Here is a 9,864-nt window from a genome sequence, read left to right as displayed (position 1 = left end):
TTTTATCTACATTTTGTGAGTTCAAGGCAATCAAAATCATGATTCAAGAGTGATATTGTTATTTTGAAAATTCATGTCTTCAATGCGCTCTCTTCGCCTCCGCAGGTAAAAGGCATTTCAATATTCGTTTCAAATAAAAATTCACTATATAAAAGACATGGAATATCTGCAAGTTCCCCCCCCCCCCCCCCAGCCCATGAGGGGGGCGCTATGCTCCTCCGTGTTTTCAAAAATTCGGCAGGTTCCGAGCCCATGAGGGGGGCGCTATGCTCCTCCGTGTTTAGAATAATTCGGCAGGTAACAAATAAAACTTAAGATGTAACGGACGTTTGTTGCAACTCGGTCCGCGATTGTTGTTTAGTGGAAGCAAGTCCCTGAAGGCATCATATCCTACCTTTAGGTACCTAGTAATTGTTCATTAGAATTTTTAAGCATTTCTGACGTGACTTCCAATTTAACAACTCTAACGGAATTCCATTATTAACTAAAGCCATAAATTATCCTTGATCAGTCTAGCATGTATATGTATGTAATGGCGATGTTCATAATCTTTGCGTAATCAGAATGCTGCCGTGGGGGCGCTAGAAAATTTCGGGCAAAATCTGGTGCTGCTGGCTGAAACCTTAATATGGTATTCAGCGCGAGGGAATTTCCTGCCCTGAAACTTGAGTTCGTCAAGGTTGCTGCACATAAGTGTCAATGACTCCTTACTATTTGATACATTATCGTTTTATTCTTTACTACATTCAGGAATTTTTCAACATATCAACATTGCTCGTCGTTTCGACACCAGGCTTGAGCTACTGAACTTACGGAAGTTTCTGAGCGCTAACTCATATATTTTTAAGCTCCGCTTCTGTCCTTGCTCTAGACTAATGCTTCATGCCGCACAGCTGTACGCATAGTTTCCAACAATAAAATGCCCATGTTTCACGAAACATTGCATTTTGAGCTATGCACCGCACGGAAAATTAGTTGTACTCGCATTCATCACATTTTTAATTGATTTTTTAATAACTTAGGACGTGTCTGGGGAGAGAGTCGAAAACAATGATCGATAACAATGCTGCTCAGACATTTGACGAATTTAACGTAGATAGGATGACTCAACGGTGATTCAGCGTTGTTTGGCTGAATCAACGGTAATCAACGTTGTTTGGTTAAATCAACGGTAATTCATCGTTGTCCAACCTCATTTGCTAGATTAGGAACTACAGGCCCGCAAACGATGACAACCATGGCGTCCCCGCAACGGTCAGCTCAGCGTCGAGTGGTCTTCTGCAAATCCACTGACGAAAAGCGTCTTGTGATTCAGTCGATCAGCTGCTAGAAAAAAATAGTAATTTATTCACCCATGAGCGTTTAGAAAAGAAACAAAATAATCAATTCGTCCATGAGGAAGACTGAGGCAGGGTCGACCTGAGCTACGAACTTCGTTATTATAGTTCTACGCTTAACGTTTTCTATACCAAGCAGAAAATAAGTTGGAAGGAGTTTTATGATATTTTGTCTACATTAGTTCAATGATATTAATCATACCTCATTAACTGCTGACATGTTTGGACCGGAAGATGTTAAATGTAATTTAAATTGAATTTATCACGTTTATCTAGTTTATTATTCTGATTCACTCAAAAAAATGTTTATTGTCAGGTTGACAGTATTATTGTCAAAGAATTATTTCAACGTCCATAGCAAGAATCTGCCAGATTAATGAACATACATAATTACTGATGCTTGAATGAACATAATTACTGTTTCTTGTTGAGAAGGATATTGCGGCAAGGATTATCTGTCAGTATTAAGAATAATTGGTGGGTCCTGCGTCAAATGACACAATTGTTTCAGTGTTATTGTGATCCACTGAAAAAATAACAGAGTTAGTGATACATTTAATGTAATGTTCAGCAATTGTTTATCTATGTCAATAAATTATACTCGTATCGCATTAAATTTTAAGCTTTATTTTCTTATTATGCATGTTTCAACTAGAGAAAATTTAAATTAAGCCTCTGAGATGGAAGGCGTAACTATCACTTGGAGGCCTATGGCAGCTGGGGAACCGTTGGTCTGGCGAGATTAGTGAGGGGGCGAAGTGGAGGCAAAGTGTTCCCGCGTTATTAAGAAATATAATTTATGATTCATTCAATGTATTGTTATGATGCTGCTAATTTTTTAATATATTATTTAATTGCAATTTTAATAAATGTTCAACTGTTTTGAGCACGTAAATTCACAAATTGAAATAGGAAGCAAAAGTTGTATTGATATATTGTTTTCCTTCACAAGCACCTGAAAAAAATGTGAGAAATAAAATCGATAATTCATGGTGGGATTGGTGCGCGGCATTTTTGTTCAACGGTCTTTCCTAGCGAACAATTCCAAGACTAGTATTTGCCAGTGAGCATACCAATTACACGGAAAGCTTGAATAATTATATATTCTAGTAAGAGAGGCAGATTTTCAATGTACACATTATCCAGTTAGGAATTTAGTGGCGGCACGTGGATCTATTGAGATAGAGTTCCTATTCAAATGAAGACTAGAAAAAAATAAATTCCAAGGCCAGAAAATGCATCAAACTTTTTTTTCTCTATAGATTCATGAATAAAAATAATATTGAAGGATTTTGTCAGAATTATCTATAATTACAACATCTTAATTCTCTAATAATGAATTAATGAACACAAAATTTTTTGAGAGGCATATTCAAGTATTTTTGACTAAAGTTCCTGGTGACAAGATAATGATGAAGCAGCACATCTCAGAAATTTTCGATCCATCAATTCCAGGAGAGACTATGTCAAATCAATCCTCCTTTCGTATTATCGCTGGCTACTCAAGCCTATCAGTCGTACGCTGTCAGCGTTGCGCCAATGTAGCGGGCGAAATTAATTGAATGAAATCTTCACATCTTCCATATTATTATTTTAAAGATTATAATATACAAACAGTATAAGTTCAAGCAATAGATTTGTAATAAATATTTGTATCAATAATATTCCTGGCAATGAATAATATACAATCAATATAAGAAGGAAAACACTCCCCAGCGCGATCGCTGCTGCGCCGTCACACGCTCCTCGGTCCCCATGTTCGGGGAGGGGGGGGGGAAGTTAACTTATATTTTTCTTCCTTTTTCTATCTTCTTTTCTTCTTTTTCTTTGTTTCTTCTCATTCCTTCTTTCTTCCTCTCTTCCTTTTCTTTCCTCCTACTTTTCTTCCTTCATTTTCTTTCGCCACAAATTTAATACAATGAGTCCTGAATATAGATTTTTTAATGACATTACCTACATTATTTCTAAATGAACCTAATAGCTTTAAGGATCACTTGTGTTCATTGCGGTAGAATTTCAATTAAAGAATGGGAATGTAAGCGATGCAGGCACATGAGTGCACAAGTAGCTTGATGTAAGAGAACGAACTTTGAATTATGTACTGAAAATTAGAATATACCCGTAAAGGAATAATGCATTAGATATCACTTCAAGAATTAAATATAAGAAGTTACAATGAATGATAAAGGTTTAATTTTTAACGTTGACTCTGAAATGTGTTGAAAATTCTGAGCAAGACAATTCCAGACGTCACATCATCGCTAATCTTCTTCAGTTACCCCATCAAATTTTCTACGTCAGCAGTATCGACGGACCGGAGTCAAGACGCTGTGTCATTGACGTACAGCTTGTTCCCGTGTCGACTTTAAAGTATTTTTGAGGGCTGAAAAGCCACTAGAATTTGATAGGATAGTTATCCGAATAAAGTTCGGATTGCGGAATAGTAAATTTGTTTCTATTACCAAAATCGGCCGTAATATCAGTAGGTATTCAAGAGCAGACGTATGTCTATGGAGCTCTGATCTCCAAAAAATATGAATCAAATGAAATAAAATAACTGTGAATTCTCATCATTTCTCGATGTCTGTTGCTAATTCAAAAATTTCCAGTGGAATGAGAGTACATCGACAGCGAGGATATTTTTAAGCAATCTTCATTTATAGCTCCCAATATAGTTTCAGCGCTAGCTCGGTCATCCATGCCAGGCTTCGCAAGTTCTTACTGCAGGCAAGCAAACCAAAACTTGAGATGTTGACTCATTAAACAAATAAGCAAATAGCAGAAGCAAGTGCGACAAAAACTTGGTGGAATACAGCAATAGTTAGTGGCAAATTTTTAATTGACTAATTATTGGTACATTTTATAGGATTAATTAATGGTACATTTCTAAAGGGTTTAAATAATGGTCTATTTCTGAAGGATTTATTAATAGTATATTTTTAAAGGATTAATCAATGGTACATTTCTAATGGATTAATGTGCCCAGCAGAGTTATGGGAGGAATTTTAGGCTCGTGTAATACGTGCGGAAGCGTGAAGCATGTCCGACGGTTGGTGTACAGCGGCTCTAATCTTGCAATGGACGATAAGCCAAACATGAATTTATGGGAGAAGTTCTACGGAAATTTAATAAACTGTTGTTGAAATAAGGAGGGCGGCACAGTACGGTCAGATGTTCCGCCGAAGAGACGTCAAGCTTGACATAACGTACCTTTTTCGCGATGACGTGGACTTGCAAACATTGAATTCCATTAAATTTGTATCGTAAACTGTAATATCTATTTATATGAAAATTAATTTACTGAGGTTCAAATTTCAAAGTTATATGTAGGAAAATATATTCACTTGAGTTAAGGTTTCGAAATCTAAGGAAGCGAGCGAAACCGTGACCTTTTAGACCGATTTCAGCAACACAAATGAAGATGATGGCGCGACCGGCAATGGCTTTCTAAATTAAATGATTATTTCGATTGGTGGTGATCTTTGAACTAAATTATCTGAAGACTCCAACGCCCCAAATACACGTGTTATTCATAGAATTCCGTTTTCTACATCATCTCATAGAAGATATTCGACGGGATACTATTTCATTATGTTCGATCAATATAGTGAATTCTGCGGACTCCACAATCTAACTCGTATATTTAGAGCCAAAGTTGCATTATTGAGACCATGTAATATGCATTACTTCCATGCATTGAGTAAAACTTGAAGATTTTCAAGCTTTTTATTATTACAACACTTCTCTTTAACTTCACTTGCTTGTTTGTCTGTCTGTCTGTGTCTGTCTTTCTGCTACAAATCGTATAATCCATATTTAACACACTTCTACCTGTCCAATCTATCTGAAATTTGGCAAAATTGCATAAGGTCAGAGACAATGCATGAATCAACTGACAGAATAAATAATTTTGAAAATTTACAAAATTTCGATATCTTAAAAAAAATTTGAAAAATATTTTTTTTTCAATATATGAAAATAAAATTAGAAATTCATTGAACATGTGTAACATCCAAGACACTGGATTGTTCAGAAGTGTTGTCTTTAAAAAGTAGTTTTTAAACGCATATTTTATTTTAAATCCATTTATACAGCCAAAGAACAAAATGCATATACGAGGGCTGACTGAAATTATTTGTAATTATAATTAAAGAAACTATAAATTTATTTTCAGTATGGAAACTAAATATTTAATTGTTGCACGGCAAACTGCAATTTTTATTTATAAATTTTTATCAGGGGAGCCGTTTTGAATTTTTCAATAGGTATATAGATAACCCTTGTCCTGCCACCTAGAGGACGAGCTTCTACCACAGAAATTTTCAAACGGTGGTTAACTTATTTTATTTTCAATGGTAATTAAAGAGTCAAAACATCATATTTCACCTCTTATATTAACGTTGAAGATATCTATGAAAAGTGCACACATTGTTGAGGCATGTTAGACTGCCAAACAACTGAAATGTTTGGGGATCGAAACTCCACCTTGGTATAACTGGACGCATGGGTATAACGGGGAGAATTTTAGGCCAAAAGCTTTTTGTGGGTCACCGTGACCCAGTTTTCCGATACGTGGGTCATCCTGACCCAGTTTTCCGATATGTGAGTCATCCTGACCCAGCTTTCCGATGCGTGGGTCATCCTGACCCAGTTTTCCGATACGTGGGTCACCGTGACCCAGTTTTCCGATACGCCCAATAGAAGGACGCATCAATTCCACGTCCACTCCCGGCTCGTCCTCTCAGAAAGAAACTGCCTCAATATGTGAACAAGGCGACAACCAAATTTTTCTGAGTGTAGATAAATGAATTTCTGACTTGGAAAGAAAACAACTCATTGGCATGATGTTCGCGTCCCTATGAAACATACATTAATTCACCATAAGTTTTTATACATGACGCTTAACGCTTTGATGACATAATGTCTTCAAAAATACTAATAATATAAAAGAATAATAAAAATATTTAATAATAAATAGTGTGTGATGACGCAAGGTTATTCGTGTGTTTATAAAAAGAGCAGGAAATATTGCAATATATTTTCTACCTTATCTAAAAATTCTAGCGATATAAAATGTCGACATTTATGTGAGATATAATTTGTTCTATTTCTGATGTCTTTAAGTGAATTATGTGATGAAAATAATCTTATTCAAGTGAAACTTTCTTTCTTAATTAACTGACTATCATAAATAATACACTGATCAGTGAACGAATCATTTCGGGTTTCATGTAATGAGATGCTTCATGCATCAAAAAATGGAAACAATAACATGAACAAATGGACAACATGAAATGCAAAAACATGAGTTTGTCCCAATACAAGTCAATAATATCTATGTTGTTGAGTAATGGTATATCTGTTGTTATTGTTTAATGTTAGAAAATAAGGCCTCTCAGGGCCTGCCTTATAAGCGATGGATGTGTGTAGTTATTTAAACTCGGAGAGCGCTTTCCCTAGATTGTTTTATAAACAACCGAAATACGGCGAATTGTTTGCATCTATAGAAAGTTAGTTTTCATTGACTAATATCGAAGCAATTTGTGGGATCAAAGAATCCATAAACTTTGACTCTCCAGAATTTTTCCTCTAACTATAAAATGATGTAAATGAAACCGGCAGGTATTCGTCATCATAACATTTTGATGCTTGCGCTGCCTTTTTATTTTAAGCATTTTCTTCTGTGATATGCCGTGAGTTTATAAGAATTTCTGCCCAAGTTGATAGCTCCTAAATTTTACGATATTTAAGGATCCAGAAGGCAGGGTTCTCGAGCAATGGTATAGAAAACTTATGTAACATATTTTCTGATTTACAGTACATGATTGAATTGAAGACTGGGCATTTTATGGGTGCTTGTTTTGTTACATTCACTGAGAGCGTTTCTCGATATCAAACATACCCACGTTTCTGGTAGTCATGCAGCTAGAAGCTTGTCTAAAACAAAAAGTTGGACACAATGCATGAAACAATTGACAGAATAAATAATTTTGAACATTTACAAAATTTTGATATCTTAAAAAAATTTGATAAATATTTTTTTTTTCAATATTTGAAAATAAAATTAGAAATTCATTGTACATGTGTAACATCCAAGACACTGGATTGTTCAGAAGTGTTGTCTTTAAACAGTAATTTTTAAACGCATATTTTATTTACATTTTGTGAGTTCAAGGCAATCAAAATCACGATTCAAGAGTTATATTGTTATTTTGAAAATTCATGTCTTCAATGCGCTCTCTTCGCCTCCGCAGGTAAAACGCATTTCAATATTCGGTTCAAATAAAAATTCACAATATAAAAGACATGGAATATCTGCAAGTTCCCCCCCCCCTCCGAGCCCATGAGGGGGGCGCTATGCTCCTCCGTGTTTAGAATAATTCGGCATGTAACAAATAAAACTTAAGATGTAACGGACGTTTGTTGCAAATCGGTCCGCGATTGTTGTTTGGTGGAAGTAAGTCCCTGAAGGCATCATCCTACCTTTAGGTACCTAGTAATTGTTCACTAGAATTTTTAAGCATTTCTGACGGGACTTCCAATTTAACTCTAAAACGAAATTCCATTATTAACTAAAGCCATAAATTATCCTTGATCAGTCTAGCATGCGCTACAGTTTCGTCGTATGTGTAATGGCGATGTTCGTAATCTTTGCGTAATAAGAATGCTGCCGTGGGGCGCTAGAAAATTTCGGGCAAAATTGTGGGAAATTTTTCCCACCATTAATAATATTTGTCGTTCATTGTAAATTTTTTTAGCTTGATGTTGTTGTTTTGTTTGTGTTGTATTCAGAGTTCTGTTGTATTCAGTTTTTTCGTAGTTTAAGTAGGTAGCAAGTATCGACTAGGATGAGGATTCCTTCATAAGCATTCATACCATTCAGACGTTCAATCTCGCAACGTGCCTTATCTCAAACGCAGCTAGCTCTCAGTTATTCACTTCTGGACCTACCTTCACTTCAGACAGCACAGCAACAGGACCTTCAGATTCTAAATGTCTTCCTGGTTACTGTTTCACTATCTTTTTGTTGGTGTGAATGTTGCTTTATTTTCCATTTAATTATTTGCGCTCTGTATGCAATATTATTCTATGGTACTCTAGACAAATCAATATTCAATTATCAATATTTTAAATATCAAATTACTTGTAAACGGGGTTTCTGATAGTGGCAGAGGAACTAGTTTCCTTAGCAGTGACCCACGATTTAATATCTTTATTTCCAACGTCAAAATCTCAAATTGTAGTTTACTAATTTTCAGTCTGGAGTACCTTCCTTTAACTGATTTCGTCTATATTTCTAATTTGCTTCTTACTAAATGCATTAAGCACTGAGATGCACCAAAATCTAAGGTTTTTCAATTTATTTATTTGTCCATTATTGATTCATAATTTGAAACTGTTTGCTACATAGCTAGATTCTGATCAATTGATTGTTTAGTAAGTAGTTTAATTTTCATTTCAGTATTTGGGACTCTTCTCGAGGCAACACCGTTAAGGAACTTTTTACTGCTGCTAACGAAATTACTTCATTGAACCGCCGTTATTCTACTACAGCATTTAAACTTTTGAATTCAGCTTCCTCTTAAAAAACCGGCCCCATCAACGCCAGTCGCACGTTCAAATAAATTTGAATAAATATCAGCTGACTCCATTCTATTTATTTGTCCGATTGTGTGAGACAATCTTTATTACTCACAAAATCTGGTGCTGCTATCTGAAACCTTAATATGGTATCCAGCGCGCGGGAATTTCCTGCCCTGCAAACTTGAGTTCGTCGAGGTTGCTGCACGTAAGTGTCAATGACTCCTTGCTATTTGATACATTATCGTTTTATTCTTTACTATATTCAGGAATTTTTCAACATTTCAAAATTGGTCGTCGTTTCGACACCAGACTTGAGCTACTGAACTTACGGCAGTTTCTGAGCGCTAACTCGTATATTTTTAAGCTCCGCTTCTGTCCTTGCTCATGACAAATGCTTCACGCCGCACAGGTGTACGCATAGTTTCCAACAATAAAATGCCCATGTTTCACGAAACATAGCATTTTAAGCTATGCACCGCACGGAAAATTCGTTGTACTCGCATTCATCACATTTTTAATTGATTTCTTAATAACTTAGGACGTGTCTAGGGAGAGAGTCGAAAACAATGATCGATAACAATGCTGCTCAGACATTTGACGAATTTAACGTAGATAGGATGACTCAACGGTGATTCAGCGTTGTTTGGTTAAATCAACGGTAATTCATCGTTGTCCAACCTCAGTCATTTGCTAGATGAGGAACTCCAGGCCCGCAAACGATGCCAAACCATGGCGTCCCCGCAACGAAAAGCGTCTTGTGATTCAGTCGATCAGCTGCTAGAAAAAAATAGTAATTTATTCACCCATGAACGTTTAGAAAAGAAACAAAATAATCAATTCGTCCATGAGGAAGACTGAGGCAGGGTCGACCTGAGCTACGAACTTCGTTGTTATAGTTCTACGCTTAACGTTTTCTATACCAAGCAGAAAATAAGTTGGAAGG

This window comes from Hyalella azteca, unplaced genomic scaffold, assembly GCF_000764305.2.
Source record: "Hyalella azteca isolate HAZT.00-mixed unplaced genomic scaffold, Hazt_2.0.2 contig9964, whole genome shotgun sequence".
NCBI classification, from domain to species: domain Eukaryota; kingdom Metazoa; phylum Arthropoda; class Malacostraca; order Amphipoda; family Hyalellidae; genus Hyalella; species Hyalella azteca.
Note: the sequence above shows the minus strand (reverse complement) of the source record.